This window comes from Pristiophorus japonicus, chromosome 28, assembly GCF_044704955.1.
Source record: "Pristiophorus japonicus isolate sPriJap1 chromosome 28, sPriJap1.hap1, whole genome shotgun sequence".
In the NCBI taxonomy this organism is placed as follows: Eukaryota; Metazoa; Chordata; class Chondrichthyes; family Pristiophoridae; genus Pristiophorus; species Pristiophorus japonicus.
In genome coordinates this window covers 17266745-17291993 of record NC_092004.1, presented here as the reverse complement: position 1 = coordinate 17291993, position 25249 = coordinate 17266745, and the positions used below count along the sequence as shown (strand labels likewise).

At 44.2% G+C, this 25249-nt stretch overlaps 15 non-coding genes across 15 annotated transcripts; all 15 read left to right on the top strand.

The window, feature by feature from the left end:
* The first annotated feature begins 8309 nt into the window (after positions 1–8309).
* trnaf-gaa (transfer RNA phenylalanine (anticodon GAA)) lies at positions 8310–8382 on the top strand. The gene has a single exon. It is a non-coding gene; the product is annotated as a tRNA-Phe (tRNA).
* A 916-nt stretch (positions 8383–9298) lies between these two features.
* On the top strand, positions 9299–9370 carry trnae-cuc (transfer RNA glutamic acid (anticodon CUC)). The gene has a single exon. It is a non-coding gene; the product is annotated as a tRNA-Glu (tRNA).
* Positions 9371–10603: 1233 nt separating this feature from the next.
* Positions 10604–10676, top strand: trnaf-gaa (transfer RNA phenylalanine (anticodon GAA)). Its single transcript has one exon. It is a non-coding gene; the product is annotated as a tRNA-Phe (tRNA).
* Positions 10677–11592: 916 nt separating this feature from the next.
* On the top strand, positions 11593–11664 carry trnae-cuc (transfer RNA glutamic acid (anticodon CUC)). The gene has a single exon. It is a non-coding gene; the product is annotated as a tRNA-Glu (tRNA).
* Positions 11665–12897: 1233 nt separating this feature from the next.
* Positions 12898–12970, top strand: trnaf-gaa (transfer RNA phenylalanine (anticodon GAA)). Its single transcript has one exon. It is a non-coding gene; the product is annotated as a tRNA-Phe (tRNA).
* A 916-nt stretch (positions 12971–13886) lies between these two features.
* Positions 13887–13958, top strand: trnae-cuc (transfer RNA glutamic acid (anticodon CUC)). Its single transcript has one exon. It is a non-coding gene; the product is annotated as a tRNA-Glu (tRNA).
* A 1233-nt stretch (positions 13959–15191) lies between these two features.
* trnaf-gaa (transfer RNA phenylalanine (anticodon GAA)) lies at positions 15192–15264 on the top strand. The gene has a single exon. It is a non-coding gene; the product is annotated as a tRNA-Phe (tRNA).
* A 916-nt stretch (positions 15265–16180) lies between these two features.
* Positions 16181–16252, top strand: trnae-cuc (transfer RNA glutamic acid (anticodon CUC)). The gene has a single exon. It is a non-coding gene; the product is annotated as a tRNA-Glu (tRNA).
* A 1233-nt stretch (positions 16253–17485) lies between these two features.
* Positions 17486–17558, top strand: trnaf-gaa (transfer RNA phenylalanine (anticodon GAA)). The gene has a single exon. It is a non-coding gene; the product is annotated as a tRNA-Phe (tRNA).
* Positions 17559–18474: 916 nt separating this feature from the next.
* Positions 18475–18546, top strand: trnae-cuc (transfer RNA glutamic acid (anticodon CUC)). The gene has a single exon. It is a non-coding gene; the product is annotated as a tRNA-Glu (tRNA).
* Positions 18547–19779: 1233 nt separating this feature from the next.
* On the top strand, positions 19780–19852 carry trnaf-gaa (transfer RNA phenylalanine (anticodon GAA)). Its single transcript has one exon. It is a non-coding gene; the product is annotated as a tRNA-Phe (tRNA).
* Positions 19853–20768: 916 nt separating this feature from the next.
* trnae-cuc (transfer RNA glutamic acid (anticodon CUC)) lies at positions 20769–20840 on the top strand. Its single transcript has one exon. It is a non-coding gene; the product is annotated as a tRNA-Glu (tRNA).
* A 1233-nt stretch (positions 20841–22073) lies between these two features.
* Positions 22074–22146, top strand: trnaf-gaa (transfer RNA phenylalanine (anticodon GAA)). The gene has a single exon. It is a non-coding gene; the product is annotated as a tRNA-Phe (tRNA).
* Positions 22147–23062: 916 nt separating this feature from the next.
* trnae-cuc (transfer RNA glutamic acid (anticodon CUC)) lies at positions 23063–23134 on the top strand. Its single transcript has one exon. It is a non-coding gene; the product is annotated as a tRNA-Glu (tRNA).
* A 1233-nt stretch (positions 23135–24367) lies between these two features.
* trnaf-gaa (transfer RNA phenylalanine (anticodon GAA)) lies at positions 24368–24440 on the top strand. The gene has a single exon. It is a non-coding gene; the product is annotated as a tRNA-Phe (tRNA).
* The last annotated feature ends 809 nt before the right edge of the window (positions 24441–25249 follow it).

Sequence of the window (25249 nt, the reverse complement as noted above, 5' to 3'; positions counted from 1 at the left end):
GGTGGTGGTATGATACAAGTTACTTAGGTTGTATGCAAAACAAGGTATTCTTGTTGCAGGGTAATAAGTAGAGCGCACTTTAAATAGTCTATTCGGAGCTCCTAATATCGCGAAATTATCAGCCACATCAAAAGAACAATTAGCTGCTCCATAAACATCCGAATTTTGGAGCTCCAAAAACGGAATTTGGTTGCTCCATAAAAAAGGGAATTCGCTTCAGGAACAGGGGCCCTTGTAACTCCAGGAGGAGGGGAATTAGCTCCAGATACAGGGGTATAGTCTCCATAAACAGGCGTCTTAGCTTGAGAAAGTACAGAATTGCTCCAGAAAAAAGGAATTGGGATGTCCACAAACCGCGATAGTAGGAGCCCATGAAAATGCAGAATTAGCTCCAAGATCAGGGGAATTCGGATCAGCAGAAATAGCATCAGATCCAGGAATGCGTGAATTAGCTCCGGAACAAATGAATTCACTTCAGGAACAGGGGAATTTGAAGCTCCAGCAACAGGGGAATTACGTCAAGGACAAGGGAATTAGCTGCAGGAATTGTGCAATTATGAAATACAGAAACTGGGCAACTAGCTCCAGGAACGTGATTTTAAATAGAAAATAGGTGCAACAGTAGGCCATTCGACTCTTCGAGCCTGCAGCACCATTCAGTAAGATCATGGCTAATCATTCACCTCAGAACTCATGTCCTGCTTTCTCTCCATACCCCTTGATTCCCTTATCTGCAAGGGCCATAGCTAACTCCCTCTTGACTATATCTAATGAACTGGCCTCAACAACTTTCTGTGGCAGGAAATTTCACAGGGTAATAACTCTCTGACTGAAGAAGTTTCTCCTCATCTCGGTCCTAAATGGCATACCCCTTATCCTTAGACTGTGATCCCTGGTTCTGGACATCCCCAGTATCGGGAACATTCTTCCTGCCTCTAACCTGTCCACTCCCATCAGAATTTTATGTATTTCGATGAGATCCCCTCTCATTCTTAAACTCCAGTGAATACAGGTGCCGTCGATCCAGTCTATCTTCACATGTCAGTCCTGCCATCCCGGGAATCAGTCTGGTGAACATTCGCTGCACTCCCTCAATAACAAGAACGTCCGTCCTTAGATTAGAAGACCAAAACTGAACGCAATATTCCAGGTGAAGCCTCACCAAGGCCCTGTACAACTGCACTAATACCTCCCTGCTCATATACTCAAATCCCCTAGCCACGAAGGCCATTTGCCTGCTTCACCGCGTGCTATACCTGCATGCCAACCTTCAATGACTGATGTACCATGACACCCAGGTCTCGTTGCATCTCCCCTTTACCTAATCTGTCACCATTCAGATTATATTCTGCATTCCTGTTTTTTCCACCAAAGTGGATAACCTCACATTTATCCAAATATTACTGTATCTGCCATGCATTTGCCCACACACCTAACCTATCCATGTCACCCTGCAGCCTCTTGGCATCCTCCTCACAGCTCACACCGCCACCCAGCTTAGTATCATCTGCAAACTTGAAGATATTACACTCAATTCCTTCATCTAAATCATTGATGTATATTGTAAATAGCTGGAGTTCCAGCACTGAACCCTGTGACACAACACTTGTCGCTGTCTACCATTTTGAAAAGGACTCATTTATTCCGACTCTCTGCTTCCTGTCTACCATACAGTTCTATATCCACTTCAATACCTTACTCCCAAGAAATGTGCTTTAATTTTGCACACTAATCTCTTGTGTGGGACCATGTCAAAAGCCTTTCTGAAAATCAAAATACACCACATCCACTGGTTCTCCCGTATACACTCTACTAGTTACGTCTCAAAATTCTCGATGATTTGTCAAGCATGATTCCATTTCATAAATCCATGCTGACTTAGACCGATCCTGTCACTACTTTCCAAATGCGCTGCTATTTCATCTTTAGTAATTGATTCCAGCATTTTCCTCACTGCCGATGTCAGGCTAACCGGTCTATAATTCCACGTTTTCTCTCTCCCTCCTTTTTTAAAAAGTTGTCTTACATTAGCTACACTCCAGTCCATAGGAACTGATCCAGAGACGATCGACGTTTGGACAATGATCATTAATGTTTCCACTATTTCTAGTGCCACTTCCTTAAGTATTCTGGCATGCAGACTATCAGGCCCTGGGGATTTATCGGCCTTCAATCCTATCAATTTCTCAAACAATATCCTGACTAATAACGATTTCCTTCAGTTCCTCCTTCTCACTAGACGCTCGGTCCCCTAGTATTTCCAGAAGGTTATTTTTGTCTTCCTTCGTGAAGACAGAACTTAACATATTTGTTCAATTAGTCTGCCATTTCTTTGTTCATTATAAATTCACCTGATTCTGACTGCAAGGGACCTTCGTTTGTCTTCACTAGTCTGTTATTCTTCTCATATCATCTGTAGAAGTGTTTGCAGTCAGTTTTTAAGCTCCGCACAAGCTTACTCTCAGATATTCTATTTACACCCCCCTCCCTACTAATGTCCTCTGCTGAATTCTAAATTTCTCCTAGTCCTCAGGTTTGCTGCATTTTCTGGGCAATGTATGTGCCTCTTCCTTGGATTTAACACTATCCCTAATTTGCCTTGTTAGCCACGGTTGAGTAACATCCCCCGTTTTATTTTTACTCCAGACAGGGATGTACAATTGTTGAAGGTCCTCCATGCAATCTTTAAATATCTGCAAATGCCTATCCACCTTCAAACCTTTATGTACCATTCGCTAGTTTTTGTTAGCCAATTCACGTCTCATACCATCGAATTTACCTTTCGTAAAGTTCAGGAACCGAGTCTCTCAATTAACTATCTCTCTCCATCTTAACGAATAATTTTACCATATTATGGTCACTCTTCCCCAAGGGGCCTCGCCCAACAAGATTGCAAATTAGTCCTTTCTCATTACACATCACCCAGTCTAGGATGGCCAGCCCTCTAGTTGGTTCCTCGACATATTGGTCTAGAAATACATCCGTAATACACTCCAGGTAATCCTCCTCAACCGTATTGTTACCAGTTTGGCAAGCCCAATCCATATGTGGATTAAAGGCGCCCATGGTAACTGCTGCACATTTATTGTACGCATCCCTAATTGCTTGTGTGATGTTGTCCTCAACCTCACTACTACTCTTTCGAGGTCGTACACAACGTCCACTAGCGTTTTCTGCCCCTTGGTATTCCGAAGCTCTACTCATACAGATTCCACATCATCCAATCTAATATCCTTCCTTACTTTTGCGTTAATTTGCTCTTAAATCAGCAACGCTATCCCACCTCCTTTTCCTTTCTGTCTATCCTTCCTGAATGCTGAATACAACTGGATGTTCAGTTCCTAGCCTTGGTCATCGTGGAGCCATGTCTCTGTAATCCCAATTATATCATAATCGTTAATAGCTGCCTGCACAGTGAGTTCATCCACCTTATATGAATACTCCTCGCTTTGAGGCACAGAGCCATCAGGCTTGTATTTTTAACACACTTTGTCCCGTTAGAATTTTGCTGTAATGTGGTCGTCTTTAAATTTTACCTTGTGTTTCTCTGCTCTCCCCTTTTAATTTCCTTCTATCTATCTTTGGCTTCTGTGCCAACTTGACTTCCCTCTGTCTCCCTGCATAGTTTCCCACCCCCTGCCATATTAGTTTAAAACTTCCCCAACAGCACTAACAAACACTCCCTCTAGGATATTGGTTCTGGTCTTGCCCAGTTGCAGACCGTCCCGTTTGTACTGGGCCCACCTCCCCAGAACCGGTTCCAATATCCCAGGACTTTGTCTCGCTCCCTCCTGCACCACTCCTCCTCAAGCCACGCATTCATCTTATCTATCCTACTATCTCTACTCTGACTAACACGTGGCACTGGCAGCCATCCTGAGATTACTACTTTTGAGGGTCTACCTTTCAATTTAAATCCTAGCTCCCGACATTCAGCTTAACGGATCTTATCGCATTTTTTTACCTATATCGTTGGTACCTATATGCACCATGACAACTGGCTGTTTCCGCTCCCCCTGCAGAATTTCCTGCAGCCGCTCTGGAACATCTTTGACCATTGCACCAAGGAGGCAACATACCATCCTGGAATCTCTGTTGTGACCACAGAAACGCCTATCTATCCCCCTTACAATAGAGCCCCGTACCACTATAGCTCTCCCATTCTTTTTCCTGTTCTCCTTTGCATCAGAGCCACCCACGGTGCCATGAGCTTTGCTGCTGCTACCTTCCCCTGATGAACCATGTCCCCCAACAATATCCAAAACGGTATATTTGATTTAGATGGAGATGACTCCTGCACTGCCTTCCCATTCCTGTTCTGCTTGATGATCCCCCATCCGCTATCTGCCTGTGTAACCTTTACCTGCATTGTGCCCAACTCATTAAACGCTCTATTCTCGAAATCCTCAGCATCGTGAATGCTACAGAGTGAATCCATCCACAGCTCCATTGCCCTAATGCGGTCTCTAGAAATGGTCAATATAACCCCAGAAACAAAGGGATTTCCTCCTGAAACAGGATATTAACTACAAATAGTGGATATAACGCTAGAAACACGGGCATTGACGCCAGAAACATGGGAATTGTGATCTCCGGAGACAAGGTAAGGTAAAAGCAAAAGACTGTAGATGCTGGCTACTTGAATAATAACAGAAAATGCTGGAAGTCTCAGCAGGTCAGGCAGCATCTGTACTGAGGAAGCCGAGTTAACGTTCCGGGTCGATGACACTTTTTCGGAACTGGAAAGTGTTGGAAAAGAACAGATTCTTGAATTAAACATGAATACAAAAGCAAAATAGTGTGGATGCTAGAATCTGGAATGAAAACAGAAAATGCTGTAAATCTCAGCAGGTTAGGCAGCATCTGTGGAGAGGAATTAACTAATACAAAAGCAAAATACTGGGGATGCTGGAATCTGGAACAAGAAGAGAAAAGAATGATCCTCCCCTAACCCTCTCAATGCTTGTTAAGAATCGGTTCTTCTCCGACACTCTCCAGTTCTGACAAAGTATCATCGACCAGAAACGTTAACATTGCTTCCTCTCCACAGATGCTGCATGACCTGCTGAGATTTCCAGCATTGTATGTTTCCACTACAATTGATGTGTCTCCAAACTCTATCTACTTATTAGCTGTCCTGTGCGATCGCTTAGGTTCCGCTTGCACATAATTTGGCAATGGAGGATGATGTAGATTCAAAGATATAACCAAGAAATATATTTACAACAAAAAGATGTTCTCCGCAATGCTATTATAAATAAAACTAATACATTATAAGAGACAAACACTAATACAGGTAAGTATATTTATTTATATACCAAAGAACAACTCACAGCTACACGTTTCACTAACACATATACACCACAATTTATTTACAACTATCAGAGATCAATGAAAATTTTACTCGCTGCGGATCCTCAGCAAATGCTGCTGTGCCTGTTATTAGTGTGCTTGTGCTGGGTGTATGGGTAGATTTTGCCGGGCCGTGGTATATCGGGGCTGCATTTCCCTCCCTCAGTGACTGTGAGATCCGACAGCAAGGGAGGAGCGTTTAATTTGTCGCTCAATGCTCTTCTCCAAAATGTGAAGAGACGAGAAACTGGACAGAGTGTCAATAAAAAGTAACAGAAAAAGAGTGAATGAATCTAACAGAATTCATGTTGAAAATTATTGTTACGCAATTTCTGAACAGCCCATCCCTCAAGCAATGTCCCGATATGAAACCAGCCTTTCCCCTTAAAAAGAAGCGAAGACAAAATAACCAGAGATTCCAGAAACGTAGGATTGAACCAGGAACCTTTAGTCCTACTGTCTAACACTCTCTCAAATAAGTTATTTTCAACTGAACAAATGAAAGAAAACAAATTTTGAAAAAAACCTAATCCAGGAAGAAATTCCCCAACCACACAGCCATCGCTTCGGAAACAATAGGTCCCGATCAGATCTCGGAACTCAGGTTGTGTTAACGCATAACGAAAATCTTAATGCCCAGGTTAAGTATTCATTCCCCATCGCCCCGGAATCAAACATGGTCCGCAACGGTGAGTGCACCGAATCCTCACCACTAGGCTACCAAGATTAAGAGTCGCGACGCAAGGAGACATTTAATGATATTGATGTTGAATCTCGGTGAGATAAAACAGTCCATGAATACTCGGCTGGGAAATTCAGCGCTTGGAAATCGCAAATGAACGCTATACATAGACACACAGTGAGCCAATGTGCAATGTAGGAGTGGCCCAGGCCAAATGAATGCTCAGAATAAGTTATCAGTGGCCATAGTCCAGGCATTCTCTGATTCCAGTCTTGCACACGTTGCGAAATTTATAATGCTGAATATTTCCACACTGGCAATGCATTGATTGATGTTAAGCTCGAGTGATGTGCCCCAAAAAGGTACATGGAACATTAAAGATAGCCATGATTGGCGACATTTCCGGTGTCAATCAGCAATTGCAGTTCCACTTGTTGAGCGAGATCTAGTCATTTACTGCTGACTTTAAAACAGAAGGCACAGAACTGTATGTTTTAACACTGCAATGAAGGACGCGCTGCTGGTGCTTGAGGCAGCAACACTGTGGAGAGCTGGGACGCCTTGCAGTTCGAACAGCCAAAAATGCAACGTTCTTTACCCGTGAATCGAACCCAGGTCTGTGCCAGTGAAAACACGGAATGCTACTCACGAGATCACCTGGGAAGCAGCTGCAAATATTTTTGCCGGCAAGAAGACCAATCCAGTCCTTCCTCCTTGCTCCTTCGAAATATTCATTACATTCGCGCCTGGTAAAACAGTTCGTAGCAAATGGCATTTTTATGGAGAACACCAAAGATATGTCAACGCAACTACATCATTAAGTGCGGGTAGGCGTCCATTGAAATCTATTTCATTGTGTCCTTTTCGCGGTATTTTTCACTTTCATTTGGTGTTTTTGTCCTGAACTGCAGCCTTTTGCCCAGCTCCGGGCGACAGAACCGTTCTGTCTGTCTGTTCTGCTTATAACCATTGACAGGAACAGGTCTCCCGTTCATCGGTTATCAGCAAACCAAGAAACACATATAAACAGAAAGTTGTGCTCTGCACACCGTCGGCAAAGAAGCAATGGCTGTTATTCCAAATAATTCCCAACTCTTGGGATTCCGTGTGGATTTGTTTTATTATGAAGATTGATTTTAAAAGTTACTAAAAACCGAATAAAAATTATGAAAAAGTTGGGATGGCCCGCACGGGGATCGGGGCCGCGCTCTTGTCTTTATTAATACCACGCCCAATCATGGCTATCTTTTGTCTTCCAGATACCTATTTGCGCCACATCACTCGGGCTTATCATCAATCAAAGCATTGCCACTGTGGAAATATTCAGCATTTTAAACTTCGCAAAGTGTGCAAGACTGGAATCAGGGAATGCCTGGACCATGGGGACCGATAACTTATCCTTGAGCATTCAATTGGCCTGGGCCCCTTCTATATTGCACATTGGCTCACTGTGCGTGTCAATGTTTAGCGTTCACAGGCGATTTGCAAGATCTGAATTTCCCGGCAGAGAATTCATGGAGTTTTTCATCAAACCGAGATTCACCATCACCAACGTTAAATCTCTCCTTGATTCGCGACTCTTATCTCTCTTCATCATATCACTGCTAAGGACTGAACCTGCTTTAATTTCACCTTGGCTCGGGGTCAGTGCGGCTCAATAGGACTTCGGACTGTCTCCCTTTCACAACCCATCAGTGCCGAGAACAGAACGGGGAATTTTACTGACATGTTATGTTCTGAAACAGTTATAAACTCTCCAGTATATTTCACTGTGTCTTCAACACTGTGAGATCTAGCCTGGTGTGCAATCTTTGTGTCTTTATGAACACTTCAGCAGAACATTAAATGAACATATGGAACTACAATTGCTGATTGACACTGTACGGTTTGCCAACATTTATGTGCAGTGCGAGAACAATCACAATGATCATTATTCTTCCATGTACGTTCTTGCGCGACATCACCCTAACAAACCGAGCTGATCACAGCCCGGCTATCAGTCAATTCATTGCCAGTGCGGAAAAATGCACATTTTCAAGTTAGCAACGTGCACAATCCCGGAATCAGAGAGTGCCTGGATCGTGGGCAGTGATAAATTAACATGAGCATAAAGATTTTCAATATCATTATACATTACATGAACACATCCCGAGCTCCGAGATGTGTTTGCGAGCCATTGCCCCGAAATGAGGACTGAGTGTGCGGGGCTATTCCTACCGGGGTTTAAGTTTTCTTTCAAAAAGGTGCGAGAAAGTTTTGCTTCGTTTTCTGTCGGGCCGAAATAGCTCAGTTGGGAGAGCGTTCGACTGAAGATCTAAAGGTCCCTGGTTCAATCCCGGGTTTCGGCAATATCTGGTGATTTTGCGTTTCCTTCATTTTCAGGGGAGAAGCTGGTTTGATATCGAGACAGTGCTTGAGGGATGGGCTGTTCAGCGGTTGCGTGATACTAATTTTCGACATGACTTTTTTTAGATTCAGCGCTCTTTTTCTGTTACTTTCTATTTATACTCTGCCCAGTTTTGTATATGAAGAGTGAACAATGTTTAAGCGATGCGATGTGTTCAATTCTTATGCAGTAACTCTATCACCCAGTGTGTGCCGGATACAAAATCATCTCAGGCTGGGCTTTCACGGAGCCCTAGGGCATTTTGTTGCCGTTTAAATCGGTCGTTTAGGGCGTGGTATTAATAAAGCCAAGAGCGCGGGCCCGATCCCCGTATGGGCCATCGCAATTTTTCATAATTTTTATTTGGTTTTTAGTAACATTTACAATCAAATCTTCATAACGAAACAAATCCACACGCAATCCCAAGGGATGGGAATTATTTGGAATAACAGCCATTGCTTCTTTGCCGACGGTGTGCAGAGCACAACTTTCTGTTCATAACTTGTTTCTTGCTTTGCTGATAACCGATGAACTGGAGACCAGTTCCCGGCAATGGTTAAAAGCAGAACAGACAGACAGAACGGTTCTGTCGCCCTTGATGGGCAAAAGGCTTCAGTTCAGGACAAAAACACCAAATGCAATGTTCACACGGTACCGAGAGTGAAAATTCCCGGAAAAAGGAGAGAATGAAATGGATTTCAGTGGATGCCTAGCCGCACTTAACGCTGTGATTGCGCGGACATGTCTTTGGTGTTCTCCACAAAAACTGCTTTTTGCTGCGAACAGTTTTCCCTGGCGCGAATGTGATGAAAATTTCGAAAAAGCAAGGAGGAAAGACTGGGTTGGTCTGTTTGCTGGCACAGACGTTTGCTGCAGCTTCCCTGGTGGTCTAGTGGTTATGATTCGGCGCTCTCACCGCCGCGGCCCGGCTTCGATTCCCGGTCAGGGAACATTGTATTTGCGTTGATTCGAAATGCACTGCTGCTTTTGAACAAGCTTGCAGCTCACCTTGCTGTTGTTGCCCCAATCATCAGCAGCGCGTCGTGATACAACAGACACTTCTGTTTTAAAGTCTGCACTAAATGACAAGATCTCGCTCAACAAGTGGAACTACAATTGCTGAAAGACAACGTAAATTTTGCCAATCATGGCTTTCTTTAGTCTTCCAGGTACCTATTTGCGCCACATCACTCGATCTTATCATCAATCAAAGCATTGCCACTGTGGAAATATTCAGCATTTTAAACTTCGCAAAGTGTGCAAGACTGGAATCAGGGAATGCCTGGACCATGGGGACCGATAACTTATCCTTGAGCATTCATTTGGACTGGGCCCCTTCTATATTGCACATTGGCTCACTGCGTGTCAATGTTTAGCGTTCACAGGCGATTTGCAAGATCTGAATTTCCCGGCAGAGAATTCATGGAGTTTTTCATCAAACCGAGATTCACCATCACTAACGTTAAATCTCTCCTTGATTCGCGACTCTTATCTCTCTTCATCATATCACTGCTAAGGACTGAACCTGCTTTAATTTCACCTTGGCTCGGGGTCAATGCGGCTCAATAGGACTTCGGCCCGTCTCCTTTTCACAACCCATCAGTGCCGAGAACAGAACGGGGAATTTTACTGACATGTTATGTTCTGAATCATTTATAAACTCTCCAGTATATTTCACTGTGTCTTCAACACTGTGAGATCTAGCCTGGTGTGCAATCTTTGTGTCTTTATGAACACTTCAGCAGAACATTAAATGTACATATGGAACTACAATTGCTGATTGACACTGTACGGTTTGCCAACATTTAAGTGCAGTGTGAGAACAATCACAATGATCATTATTCTTCCATGTACCTTCTTGCGCGGCATCACCCTAACAAACCGAGCTGATCACAGCCCGGCTATCAGTCAATTCATTGCCAGTGCGGAAAAATGCACATTTTCAAGTTAGCAACGTGCACAATCCCGGAATCAGAGAGTGCCTGGATCGTGGGCAGTGATAAATTAACATGAGCATAAAGATTTTCAATATCATTATACATTACATGAACACATCCCGAGCTCCGAGATGTGTTTGCGAGCCATTGCCCCGAAATGAGGACTGAGTGTGCGGGGCTATTCCGACCGGGGTTTAAGTTTTCTTTCAAAAAGGTGCGAGAAAGTTTTGCTTCGTTTTCTGTCGGGCCGAAATAGCTCAGTTGGGAGAGCGTTAGACTGAAGATCTAAAGGTCCCTGGTTCAATCCCGGGTTTCGGCAATATCTGGTGATTTTGCGTTTCCTTCATTTTCAGGGGAGAAGCTGGTTTGATATCGAGACAGTGCTTGAGGGATGGGCTGTTCAGCGGTTGCGTGATACTAATTTTCGACATGACTTTTTTTAGATTCAGCGCTCTTTTTCTGTTACTTTCTAGTTATACTCTGCCCAGTTTTGTATATGAAGAATGAACAATGTTTAAGCGATGCGATGTGTTCAATTCTTATGCAGTAACTCTATCACCCAGTGTGTGCCGGATACAAAATCATCTCAGGCTGGGCTTTCACGGAGTCCTAGGGCATTTTGTTGCCGTTTAAATCGGTCGTTTAGGGCGTGGTATTAATAAAGCCAAGAGCGCGGGCCCGATCCCCGTATGGGCCATCGCAATTTTTCATAATTTTTATTCGGTTTTTAGTAACATTTACAATCAAATCTTCATAACGAAACAAATCCACACGCAATCCCAAGGGATGGGACTTATTTGGAATAACAGCCATTGCTTCTTTGCCGACGGTGTGCAGAGCACAACTTTCTGTTCATAACGTGTTTCTTGCTTTGCTGATAACCGATGAACTGGAGACCAGTTCCCGGCAATGGTAAAAAGCAGAACAGACAGACAGAACGGTTCTGTCGCCCTTGATGGGCAAAAGGCTTCAGTTCAGGACAAAAACACCAAATGAAATGTTCACACGGTACCGAGAGTGAAAATTCCCGGAAAAAGGAGAGAATGAAATGGATTTCAGTGGATGCCTAGCCGCACTTAACGCTGTGATTGCGCGGAAATGTCTTTGGTGTTCTCCACAAAAACTGCTTTTTGCTGCGAACAGTTTTCCCTGGCGCGAATGTGATGAAAATTTCGAAAAAGCAAGGAGGAAAGACTGGGTTGGTCTGTTTGCTGGCACAGACGTTTGCTGCAGCTTCCCTGGTGGTCTAGTGGTTAGGATTCGGCGCTCTCACCGCCGCGGCCCGGGTTCGATTCCCGGTCAGGGAACATTGTATTTGCGTTGCTTCGAAATGCAATGCTGCTTTTGAACAAGCTTGCAGCTCACCTTGCTGTTGTTGCCCCAATCATCAGCAGCGCGTCGTGATACAACATACACTTCTGTTTTCAAGTCTGCACCAAATGACAAGATCTCGCTCAACAAGTGGAACTACAATTGCTGAAAGACAACGTAAATGTTGCCAATCATGGCTTTCTTTAGTCTTCCAGGTACCTATTTGCGCCACATCACTCGAGCTTATCATCAATCAAAGCATTGCCACTGTGGAAATATTCAGCATTTTAAACTTCGCAAAGTGTGCAAGACTGGAATCAGGGAATGCCTGGACCATGGGGACCGATAACTTATCCTTGAGCATTCATTTGGCCTGGGCCCCTTCTATATTGCACATTGGCTCACTGCGTGTCAATGTTTACCGTTCACAGGCGATTTGCAAGATCTGAATTTCCCGGCAGAGAATTCATGGAGTTTTTCATCAAACCGAGATTCACCATCACTAACGTTAAATCTCTCCTTGATTCGCGACTCTTATCTCTCTTCATCATATCACTGCTAAGGACTGAACCTGCTTTAATTTCACCTTGGCTCGGGGTCAGTGCGGCTCAATAGGACTTCGGCCCGTCTCCTTTTGACAACCCATCAGTGCCGAGAACAGAACGGGGAATTTTACTGACATGTTATGTTCTGAATCAGTTATAAACTCTCCAGTATATTTCACTGTGTCTTCAACACTGTGAGATCTAGCCTGGTGTGCAATCTTTGTGTCTTTATGAACACTTCAGCAGAACATTAAACGTACATATGGAACTACAATTGCTGATTGACACTGTACGGTTTGCCAACATTTAAGTGCAGTGTGAGAACAATCACAATGATCATTATTCTTCCATGTACCTTCTTGCGCGGCATCACCCTAACAAACCGAGCTGATCACAGCCCGGCTATCAGTCAATTCATTGCCAGTGCGGAAAAATGCACATTTTCAAGTTAGCAACGTGCACAATCCCGGAATCAGAGAGTGCCTGGATCGTGGGCAGTGATAAATTAACATGAGCATAAAGATTTTCAATATCATTATACATTACATGAACACATCCCGAGCTCCGAGATGTGTTTGCGAGCCATTGCCCCGAAATGTGGACTGAGTGTGCGGGGCTATTCCGACCGGGGTTTAAGTTTTCTTTCAAAAAGGTGCGAGAAAGTTTTGCTTCGTTTTCTGTCGGGCCGAAATAGCTCAGTTGGGAGAGCGTTAGACTGAAGATCTAAAGGTCCCTGGTTCAATCCCGGGTTTCGGCAATATCTGGTGATTTTGCGTTTCCTTCATTTTCAGGGGAGAAGCTGGTTTGATATCGAGACAGTGCTTGAGGGATGGGCTGTTCAGCGGTTGCGTGATACTAATTTTCGACATGACTTTTTTTAGATTCAGCGCTCTTTTTCTGTTACTTTCTATTTATACTCTGCCCAGTTTTGTATATGAAGAGTGAACAATGTTTAAGCGATGCGATGTGTTCAATTCTTATGCAGTAACTCTATCACCCAGTGTGTGCCGGATACAAAATCATCTCAGGCTGGGCTTTCACGGAGCCCTAGGGCATTTTGTTGCCGTTTAAATCGGTCGTTTAGGGCGTGGTATTAATAAAGCCAAGAGCGCGGGCCCGATCCCCGTATGGGCCATCGCAATTTTTCATAATTTTTATTTGGTTTTTAGTAACATTTACAATCAAATCTTCATAACGAAACAAATCCACACGCAATCCCAAGGGATGGGAATTATTTGGAATAACAGCCATTGCTTCTTTGCCGACGGTGTGCAGAGCACAACTTTCTGTTCATAACTTGTTTCTTGCTTTGCTGATAACCGATGAACTGGAGACCAGTTCCCGGCAATGGTTAAAAGCAGAACAGACAGACAGAACGGTTCTGTCGCCCTTGATGGGCAAAAGGCTTCAGTTCAGGACAAAAACACCAAATGCAATGTTCACACGGTACCGAGAGTGAAAATTCCCGGAAAAAGGAGAGAATGAAATGGATTTCAGTGGATGCCTAGCCGCACTTAACGCTGTGATTGCGCGGACATGTCTTTGGTGTTCTCCACAAAAACTGCTTTTTGCTGCGAACAGTTTTCCCTGGCGCGAATGTGATGAAAATTTCGAAAAAGCAAGGAGGAAAGACTGGGTTGGTCTGTTTGCTGGCACAGACGTTTGCTGCAGCTTCCCTGGTGGTCTAGTGGTTATGATTCGGCGCTCTCACCGCCGCGGCCCGGCTTCGATTCCCGGTCAGGGAACATTGTATTTGCGTTGATTCGAAATGCACTGCTGCTTTTGAACAAGCTTGCAGCTCACCTTGCTGTTGTTGCCCCAATCATCAGCAGCGCGTCGTGATACAACAGACACTTCTGTTTTAAAGTCTGCACTAAATGACAAGATCTCGCTCAACAAGTGGAACTACAATTGCTGAAAGACAACGTAAATTTTGCCAATCATGGCTTTCTTTAGTCTTCCAGGTACCTATTTGCGCCACATCACTCGATCTTATCATCAATCAAAGCATTGCCACTGTGGAAATATTCAGCATTTTAAACTTCGCAAAGTGTGCAAGACTGGAATCAGGGAATGCCTGGACCATGGGGACCGATAACTTATCCTTGAGCATTCATTTGGACTGGGCCCCTTCTATATTGCACATTGGCTCACTGCGTGTCAATGTTTAGCGTTCACAGGCGATTTGCAAGATCTGAATTTCCCGGCAGAGAATTCATGGAGTTTTTCATCAAACCGAGATTCACCATCACTAACGTTAAATCTCTCCTTGATTCGCGACTCTTATCTCTCTTCATCATATCACTGCTAAGGACTGAACCTGCTTTAATTTCACCTTGGCTCGGGGTCAATGCGGCTCAATAGGACTTCGGCCCGTCTCCTTTTCACAACCCATCAGTGCCGAGAACAGAACGGGGAATTTTACTGACATGTTATGTTCTGAATCATTTATAAACTCTCCAGTATATTTCACTGTGTCTTCAACACTGTGAGATCTAGCCTGGTGTGCAATCTTTGTGTCTTTATGAACACTTCAGCAGAACATTAAATGTACATATGGAACTACAATTGCTGATTGACACTGTACGGTTTGCCAACATTTAAGTGCAGTGTGAGAACAATCACAATGATCATTATTCTTCCATGTACCTTCTTGCGCGGCATCACCCTAACAAACCGAGCTGATCACAGCCCGGCTATCAGTCAATTCATTGCCAGTGCGGAAAAATGCACATTTTCAAGTTAGCAACGTGCACAATCCCGGAATCAGAGAGTGCCTGGATCGTGGGCAGTGATAAATTAACATGAGCATAAAGATTTTCAATATCATTATACATTACATGAACACATCCCGAGCTCCGAGATGTGTTTGCGAGCCATTGCCCCGAAATGAGGACTGAGTGTGCGGGGCTATTCCGACCGGGGTTTAAGTTTTCTTTCAAAAAGGTGCGAGAAAGTTTTGCTTCGTTTTCTGTCGGGCCGAAATAGCTCAGTTGGGAGAGCGTTAGACTGAAGATCTAAAGGTCCCTGGTTCAATCCCGGGTTTCGGCAATATCTGGTGATTTTGCGTTTCCTTCATTTTCAGGGGAGAAGCTGGTTTGATATCGAGACAGTGCTTGAGGGATGGGCTGTTCAGCGGTTGCGTGATACTAATTTTCGACATGACTTTTTTTAGATTCAGCGCTCTTTTTCTGTTACTTTCTAGTTATACTCTGCCCAGTTTTGTATATGAAGAATGAACAATGTTTAAGCGATGCGATGTGTTCAATTCTTATGCAGTAACTCTATCACCCAGTGTGTGCCGGATACAAAATCATCTCAGGCTGGGCTTTCACGGAGTCCTAGGGCATTTTGTTGCCGTTTAAATCGGTCGTTTAGGGCGTGGTATTAATAAAGCCAAGAGCGCGGGCCCGATCCCCGTATGGGCCATCGCAATTTTTCATAATTTTTATTCGGTTTTTAGTAACATTTACAATCAAATCTTCATAACGAAACAAATCCACACGCAATCCCAAGGGATGGGACTTATTTGGAATAACAGCCATTGCTTCTTTGCCGACGGTGTGCAGAGCACAACTTTCTGTTCATAACGTGTTTCTTGCTTTGCTGATAACCGATGAACTGGAGACCAGTTCCCGGCAATGGTAAAAAGCAGAACAGACAGACAGAACGGTTCTGTCGCCCTTGATGGGCAAAAGGCTTCAGTTCAGGACAAAAACACCAAATGAAATGTTCACACGGTACCGAGAGTGAAAATTCCCGGAAAAAGGAGAGAATGAAATGGATTTCAGTGGATGCCTAGCCGCACTTAACGCTGTGATTGCGCGGAAATGTCTTTGGTGTTCTCCACAAAAACTGCTTTTTGCTGCGAACAGTTTTCCCTGGCGCGAATGTGATGAAAATTTTGAAAAAGCAAGGAGGAAAGACTGGGTTGGTCTGTTTGCTGGCACAGACGTTTGCAGCAGCTTCCCTGGTGGTCTAGTGGTTAGGATTCGGCGCTCTCACCGCCGCGGCCCGGGTTCGATTCCCGGTCAGGGAACATTGTATTTGCGTTGCTTCGAAATGCAATGCTGCTTTTGAACAAGCTTGCAGCTCACCTTGCTGTTGTTGCCCCAATCATCAGCAGCGCGTCGTGATACAACATACACTTCTGTTTTCAAGTCTGCACCAAATGACAAGATCTCGCTCAACAAGTGGAACTACAATTGCTGAAAGACAACGTAAATGTTGCCAATCATGGCTTTCTTTAGTCTTCCAGGTACCTATTTGCGCCACATCACTCGAGCTTATCATCAATCAAAGCATTGCCACTGTGGAAATATTCAGCATTTTAAACTTCGCAAAGTGTGCAAGACTGGAATCAGGGAATGCCTGGACCATGGGGACCGATAACTTATCCTTGAGCATTCATTTGGCCTGGGCCCCTTCTATATTGCACATTGGCTCACTGCGTGTCAATGTTTACCGTTCACAGGCGATTTGCAAGATCTGAATTTCCCGGCAGAGAATTCATGGAGTTTTTCATCAAACCGAGATTCACCATCACTAACGTTAAATCTCTCCTTGATTCGCGACTCTTATCTCTCTTCATCATATCACTGCTAAGGACTGAACCTGCTTTAATTTCACCTTGGCTCGGGGTCAGTGCGGCTCAATAGGACTTCGGCCCGTCTCCTTTTGACAACCCATCAGTGCCGAGAACAGAACGGGGAATTTTACTGACATGTTATGTTCTGAATCAGTTATAAACTCTCCAGTATATTTCACTGTGTCTTCAACACTGTGAGATCTAGCCTGGTGTGCAATCTTTGTGTCTTTATGAACACTTCAGCAGAACATTAAACGTACATATGGAACTACAATTGCTGATTGACACTGTACGGTTTGCCAACATTTAAGTGCAGTGTGAGAACAATCACAATGATCATTATTCTTCCATGTACCTTCTTGCGCGGCATCACCCTAACAAACCGAGCTGATCACAGCCCGGCTATCAGTCAATTCATTGCCAGTGCGGAAAAATGCACATTTTCAAGTTAGCAACGTGCAAAATCCCGGAATCAGAGAGTGCCTGGATCGTGGGCAGTGATAAATTAACATGAGCATAAAGATTTTCAATATCATTATACATTACATGAACACATCCCGAGCTCCGAGATGTGTTTGCGAGCCATTGCCCCGAAATGAGGACTGAGTGTGCGGGGCTATTCCTACCGGGGTTTAAGTTTTCTTTCAAAAAGGTGCGAGAAAGTTTTGCTTCGTTTTCTGTCGGGCCGAAATAGCTCAGTTGGGAGAGCGTTCGACTGAAGATCTAAAGGTCCCTGGTTCAATCCCGGGTTTCGGCAATATCTGGTGATTTTGCGTTTCCTTCATTTTCAGGGGAGAAGCTGGTTTGATATCGAGACAGTGCTTGAGGGATGGGCTGTTCAGCGGTTGCGTGATACTAATTTTCGACATGACTTTTTTTAGATTCAGCGCTCTTTTTCTGTTACTTTCTATTTATACTCTGCCCAGTTTTGTATATGAAGAGTGAACAATGTTTAAGCGATGCGATGTGTTCAATTCTTATGCAGTAACTCTATCACCCAGTGTGTGCCGGATACAAAATCATCTCAGGCTGGGCTTTCACGGAGCCCTAGGGCATTTTGTTGCCGTTTAAATCGGTCGTTTAGGGCGTGGTATTAATAAAGCCAAGAGCGCGGGCCCGATCCCCGTATGGGCCATCGCAATTTTTCATAATTTTTATTTGGTTTTTAGTAACATTTACAATCAAATCTTCATAACGAAACAAATCCACACGCAATCCCAAGGGATGGGAATTATTTGGAATAACAGCCATTGCTTCTTTGCCGACGGTGTGCAGAGCACAACTTTCTGTTCATAACTTGTTTCTTGCTTTGCTGATAACCGATGAACTGGAGACCAGTTCCCGGCAATGGTTAAAAGCAGAACAGACAGACAGAACGGTTCTGTCGCCCTTGATGGGCAAAAGGCTTCAGTTCAGGACAAAAACACCAAATGCAATGTTCACACGGTACCGAGAGTGAAAATTCCCGGAAAAAGGAGAGAATGAAATGGATTTCAGTGGATGCCTAGCCGCACTTAACGCTGTGATTGCGCGGACATGTCTTTGGTGTTCTCCACAAAAACTGCTTTTTGCTGCGAACAGTTTTCCCTGGCGCGAATGTGATGAAAATTTCGAAAAAGCAAGGAGGAAAGACTGGGTTGGTCTGTTTGCTGGCACAGACGTTTGCTGCAGCTTCCCTGGTGGTCTAGTGGTTATGATTCGGCGCTCTCACCGCCTCGGCCCGGCTTCGATTCCCGGTCAGGGAACATTGTATTTGCGTTGATTCGAAATGCACTGCTGCTTTTGAACAAGCTTGCAGCTCACCTTGCTGTTGTTGCCCCAATCATCAGCAGCGCGTCGTGATACAACAGACACTTCTGTTTTAAAGTCTGCACTAAATGACAAGATCTCGCTCAACAAGTGGAACTACAATTGCTGAAAGACAACGTAAATTTTGCCAATCATGGCTTTCTTTAGTCTTCCAGGTACCTATTTGCGCCACATCACTCGATCTTATCATCAATCAAAGCATTGCCACTGTGGAAATATTCAGCATTTTAAACTTTGCAAAGTGTGCAAGACTGGAATCAGGGAATGCCTGGACCATGGGGACCGATAACTTATCCTTGAGCATTCATTTGGACTGGGCCCCTTCTATATTGCACATTGGCTCACTGCGTGTCAATGTTTAGCGTTCACAGGCGATTTGCAAGATCTGAATTTCCCGGCAGAGAATTCATGGAGTTTTTCATCAAACCGAGATTCACCATCACTAACGTTAAATCTCTCCTTGATTCGCGACTCTTATCTCTCTTCATCATATCACTGCTAAGGACTGAACCTGCTTTAATTTCACCTTGGCTCGGGGTCAATGCGGCTCAATAGGACTTCGGCCCGTCTCCTTTTCACAACCCATCAGTGCCGAGAACAGAACGGGGAATTTTACTGACATGTTATGTTCTGAATCATTTATAAACTCTCCAGTATATTTCACTGTGTCTTCAACACTGTGAGATCTAGCCTGGTGTGCAATCTTTGTGTCTTTATGAACACTTCAGCAGAACATTAAATGTACATATGGAACTACAATTGCTGATTGACACTGTACGGTTTGCCAACATTTAAGTGCAGTGTGAGAACAATCACAATGATCATTATTCTTCCATGTACCTTCTTGCGCGGCATCACCCTAACAAACCGAGCTGATCACAGCCCGGCTATCAGTCAATTCATTGCCAGTGCGGAAAAATGCACATTTTCAAGTTAGCAACGTGCACAATCCCGGAATCAGAGAGTGCCTGGATCGTGGGCAGTGATAAATTAACATGAGCATAAAGATTTTCAATATCATTATACATTACATGAACACATCCCGAGCTCCGAGATGTGTTTGCGAGCCATTGCCCCGAAATGAGGACTGAGTGTGCGGGGCTATTCCGACCGGGGTTTAAGTTTTCTTTCAAAAAGGTGCGAGAAAGTTTTGCTTCGTTTTCTGTCGGGCCGAAATAGCTCAGTTGGGAGAGCGTTAGACTGAAGATCTAAAGGTCCCTGGTTCAATCCCGGGTTTCGGCAATATCTGGTGATTTTGCGTTTCCTTCATTTTCAGGGGAGAAGCTGGTTTGATATCGAGACAGTGCTTGAGGGATGGGCTGTTCAGCGGTTGCGTGATACTAATTTTCGACATGACTTTTTTTAGATTCAGCGCTCTTTTTCTGTTACTTTCTAGTTATACTCTGCCCAGTTTTGTATATGAAGAATGAACAATGTTTAAGCGATGCGATGTGTTCAATTCTTATGCAGTAACTCTATCACCCAGTGTGTGCCGGATACAAAATCATCTCAGGCTGGGCTTTCACGGAGTCCTAGGGCATTTTGTTGCCGTTTAAATCGGTCGTTTAGGGCGTGGTATTAATAAAGCCAAGAGCGCGGGCCCGATCCCCGTATGGGCCATCGCAATTTTTCATAATTTTTATTCGGTTTTTAGTAACATTTACAATCAAATCTTCATAACGAAACAAATCCACACGCAATCCCAAGGGATGGGACTTATTTGGAATAACAGCCATTGCTTCTTTGCCGACGGTGTGCAGAGCACAACTTTCTGTTCATAACGTGTTTCTTGCTTTGCTGATAACCGATGAACTGGAGACCAGTTCCCGGCAATGGTAAAAAGCAGAACAGACAGACAGAACGGTTCTGTCGCCCTTGATGGGCAAAAGGCTTCAGTTCAGGACAAAAACACCAAATGAAATGTTCACACGGTACCGAGAGTGAAAATTCCCGGAAAAAGGAGAGAATGAAATGGATTTCAGTGGATGCCTAGCCGCACTTAACGCTGTGATTGCGCGGAAATGTCTTTGGTGTTCTCCACAAAAACTGCTTTTTGCTGCGAACAGTTTTCCCTGGCGCGAATGTGATGAAAATTTCGAAAAAGCAAGGAGGAAAGACTGGGTTGGTCTGTTTGCTGGCACAGACGTTTGCAGCAGCTTCCCTGGTGGTCTAGTGGTTAGGATTCGGCGCTCTCACCGCCGCGGCCCGGGTTCGATTCCCGGTCAGGGAACATTGTATTTGCGTTGCTTCGAAATGCAATGCTGCTTTTGAACAAGCTTGCAGCTCACCTTGCTGTTGTTGCCCCAATCATCAGCAGCGCGTCGTGATACAACATACACTTCTGTTTTCAAGTCTGCACCAAATGACAAGATCTCGCTCAACAAGTGGAACTACAATTGCTGAAAGACAACGTAAATGTTGCCAATCATGGCTTTCTTTAGTCTTCCAGGTACCTATTTGCGCCACATCACTCGAGCTTATCATCAATCAAAGCATTGCCACTGTGGAAATATTCAGCATTTTAAACTTCGCAAAGTGTGCAAGACTGGAATCAGGGAATGCCTGGACCATGGGGACCGATAACTTATCCTTGAGCATTCATTTGGCCTGGGCCCCTTCTATATTGCACATTGGCTCACTGCGTGTCAATGTTTACCGTTCACAGGCGATTTGCAAGATCTGAATTTCCCGGCAGAGAATTCATGGAGTTTTTCATCAAACCGAGATTCACCATCACTAACGTTAAATCTCTCCTTGATTCGCGACTCTTATCTCTCTTCATCATATCACTGCTAAGGACTGAACCTGCTTTAATTTCACCTTGGCTCGGGGTCAGTGCGGCTCAATAGGACTTCGGCCCGTCTCCTTTTGACAACCCATCAGTGCCGAGAACAGAACGGGGAATTTTACTGACATGTTATGTTCTGAATCAGTTATAAACTCTCCAGTATATTTCACTGTGTCTTCAACACTGTGAGATCTAGCCTGGTGTGCAATCTTTGTGTCTTTATGAACACTTCAGCAGAACATTAAACGTACATATGGAACTACAATTGCTGATTGACACTGTACGGTTTGCCAACATTTAAGTGCAGTGTGAGAACAATCACAATGATCATTATTCTTCCATGTACCTTCTTGCGCGGCATCACCCTAACAAACCGAGCTGATCACAGCCCGGCTATCAGTCAATTCATTGCCAGTGCGGAAAAATGCACATTTTCAAGTTAGCAACGTGCAAAATCCCGGAATCAGAGAGTGCCTGGATCGTGGGCAGTGATAAATTAACATGAGCATAAAGATTTTCAATATCATTATACATTACATGAACACATCCCGAGCTCCGAGATGTGTTTGCGAGCCATTGCCCCGAAATGAGGACTGAGTGTGCGGGGCTATTCCTACCGGGGTTTAAGTTTTCTTTCAAAAAGGTGCGAGAAAGTTTTGCTTCGTTTTCTGTCGGGCCGAAATAGCTCAGTTGGGAGAGCGTTCGACTGAAGATCTAAAGGTCCCTGGTTCAATCCCGGGTTTCGGCAATATCTGGTGATTTTGCGTTTCCTTCATTTTCAGGGGAGAAGCTGGTTTGATATCGAGACAGTGCTTGAGGGATGGGCTGTTCAGCGGTTGCGTGATACTAATTTTCGACATGACTTTTTTTAGATTCAGCGCTCTTTTTCTGTTACTTTCTATTTATACTCTGCCCAGTTTTGTATATGAAGAGTGAACAATGTTTAAGCGATGCGATGTGTTCAATTCTTATGCAGTAAATCTATCACCCAGTGTGTGCCGGATACAAAATCATCTCAGGCTGGGCTTTCACGGAGCCCTAGGGCATTTTGTTGCCGTTTAAATCGGTCGTTTAGGGCGTGGTATTAATAAAGCCAAGAGCGCGGGCCCGATCCCCGTATGGGCCATCGCAATTTTTCATAATTTTTATTTGGTTTTTAGTAACATTTACAATCAAATCTTCATAACGAAACAAATCCACACGCAATCCCAAGGGATGGGAATTATTTGGAATAACAGCCATTGCTTCTTTGCCGACGGTGTGCAGAGCACAACTTTCTGTTCATAACTTGTTTCTTGCTTTGCTGATAACCGATGAACTGGAGACCAGTTCCCGGCAATGGTTAAAAGCAGAACAGACAGACAGAACGGTTCTGTCGCCCTTGATGGGCAAAAGGCTTCAGTTCAGGACAAAAACACCAAATGCAATGTTCACACGGTACCGAGAGTGAAAATTCCCGGAAAAAGGAGAGAATGAAATGGATTTCAGTGGATGCCTAGCCGCACTTAACGCTGTGATTGCGCGGACATGTCTTTGGTGTTCTCCACAAAAACTGCTTTTTGCTGCGAACAGTTTTCCCTGGCGCGAATGTGATGAAAATTTCGAAAAAGCAAGGAGGAAAGACTGGGTTGGTCTGTTTGCTGGCACAGACGTTTGCTGCAGCTTCCCTGGTGGTCTAGTGGTTATGATTCGGCGCTCTCACCGCCTCGGCCCGGCTTCGATTCCCGGTCAGGGAACATTGTATTTGCGTTGATTCGAAATGCACTGCTGCTTTTGAACAAGCTTGCAGCTCACCTTGCTGTTGTTGCCCCAATCATCAGCAGCGCGTCGTGATACAACAGACACTTCTGTTTTAAAGTCTGCACTAAATGACAAGATCTCGCTCAACAAGTGGAACTACAATTGCTGAAAGACAACGTAAATTTTGCCAATCATGGCTTTCTTTAGTCTTCCAGGTACCTATTTGCGCCACATCACTCGATCTTATCATCAATCAAAGCATTGCCACTGTGGAAATATTCAGCATTTTAAACTTCGCAAAGTGTGCAAGACTGGAATCAGGGAATGCCTGGACCATGGGGACCGATAACTTATCCTTGAGCATTCATTTGGACTGGGCCCCTTCTATATTGCACATTGGCTCACTGCGTGTCAATGTTTAGCGTTCACAGGCGATTTGCAAGATCTGAATTTCCCGGCAGAGAATTCATGGAGTTTTTCATCAAACCGAGATTCACCATCACTAACGTTAAATCTCTCCTTGATTCGCGACTCTTATCTCTCTTCATCATATCACTGCTAAGGACTGAACCTGCTTTAATTTCACCTTGGCTCGGGGTCAATGCGGCTCAATAGGACTTCGGCCCGTCTCCTTTTCACAACCCATCAGTGCCGAGAACAGAACGGGGAATTTTACTGACATGTTATGTTCTGAATCATTTATAAACTCTCCAGTATATTTCACTGTGTCTTCAACACTGTGAGATCTAGCCTGGTGTGCAATCTTTGTGTCTTTATGAACACTTCAGCAGAACATTAAATGTACATATGGAACTACAATTGCTGATTGACACTGTACGGTTTGCCAACATTTAAGTGCAGTGTGAGAACAATCACAATGATCATTATTCTTCCATGTACCTTCTTGCGCGGCATCACCCTAACAAACCGAGCTGATCACAGCCCGGCTATCAGTCAATTCATTGCCAGTGCGGAAAAATGCACATTTTCAAGTTAGCAACGTGCACAATCCCGGAATCAGAGAGTGCCTGGATCGTGGGCAGTGATAAATTAACATGAGCATAAAGATTTTCAATATCATTATACATTACATGAACACATCCCGAGCTCCCAGATGTGTTTGCGAGCCATTGCCCCGAAATGAGGACTGAGTGTGCGGGGCTATTCCGACCGGGGTTTAAGTTTTCTTTCAAAAAGGTGCGAGAAAGTTTTGCTTCGTTTTCTGTCGGGCCGAAATAGCTCAGTTGGGAGAGCGTTAGACTGAAGATCTAAAGGTCCCTGGTTCAATCCCGGGTTTCGGCAATATCTGGTGATTTTGCGTTTCCTTCATTTTCAGGGGAGAAGCTGGTTTGATATCGAGACAGTGCTTGAGGGATGGGCTGTTCAGCGGTTGCGTGATACTAATTTTCGACATGACTTTTTTTAGATTCAGCGCTCTTTTTCTGTTACTTTCTAGTTATACTCTGCCCAGTTTTGTATATGAAGAATGAACAATGTTTAAGCGATGCGATGTGTTCAATTCTTATGCAGTAACTCTATCACCCAGTGTGTGCCGGATACAAAATCATCTCAGGCTGGGCTTTCACGGAGTCCTAGGGCATTTTGTTGCCGTTTAAATCGGTCGTTTAGGGCGTGGTATTAATAAAGCCAAGAGCGCGGGCCCGATCCCCGTATGGGCCATCGCAATTTTTCATAATTTTTATTCGGTTTTTAGTAACATTTACAATCAAATCTTCATAACGAAACAAATCCACACGCAATCCCAAGGGATGGGACTTATTTGGAATAACAGCCATTGCTTCTTTGCCGACGGTGTGCAGAGCACAACTTTCTGTTCATAACGTGTTTCTTGCTTTGCTGATAACCGATGAACTGGAGACCAGTTCCCGGCAATGGTAAAAAGCAGAACAGACAGACAGAACGGTTCTGTCGCCCTTGATGGGCAAAAGGCTTCAGTTCAGGACAAAAACACCAAATGAAATGTTCACACGGTACCGAGAGTGAAAATTCCCGGAAAAAGGAGAGAATGAAATGGATTTCAGTGGATGCCTAGCCGCACTTAACGCTGTGATTGCGCGGAAATGTCTTTGGTGTTCTCCACAAAAACTGCT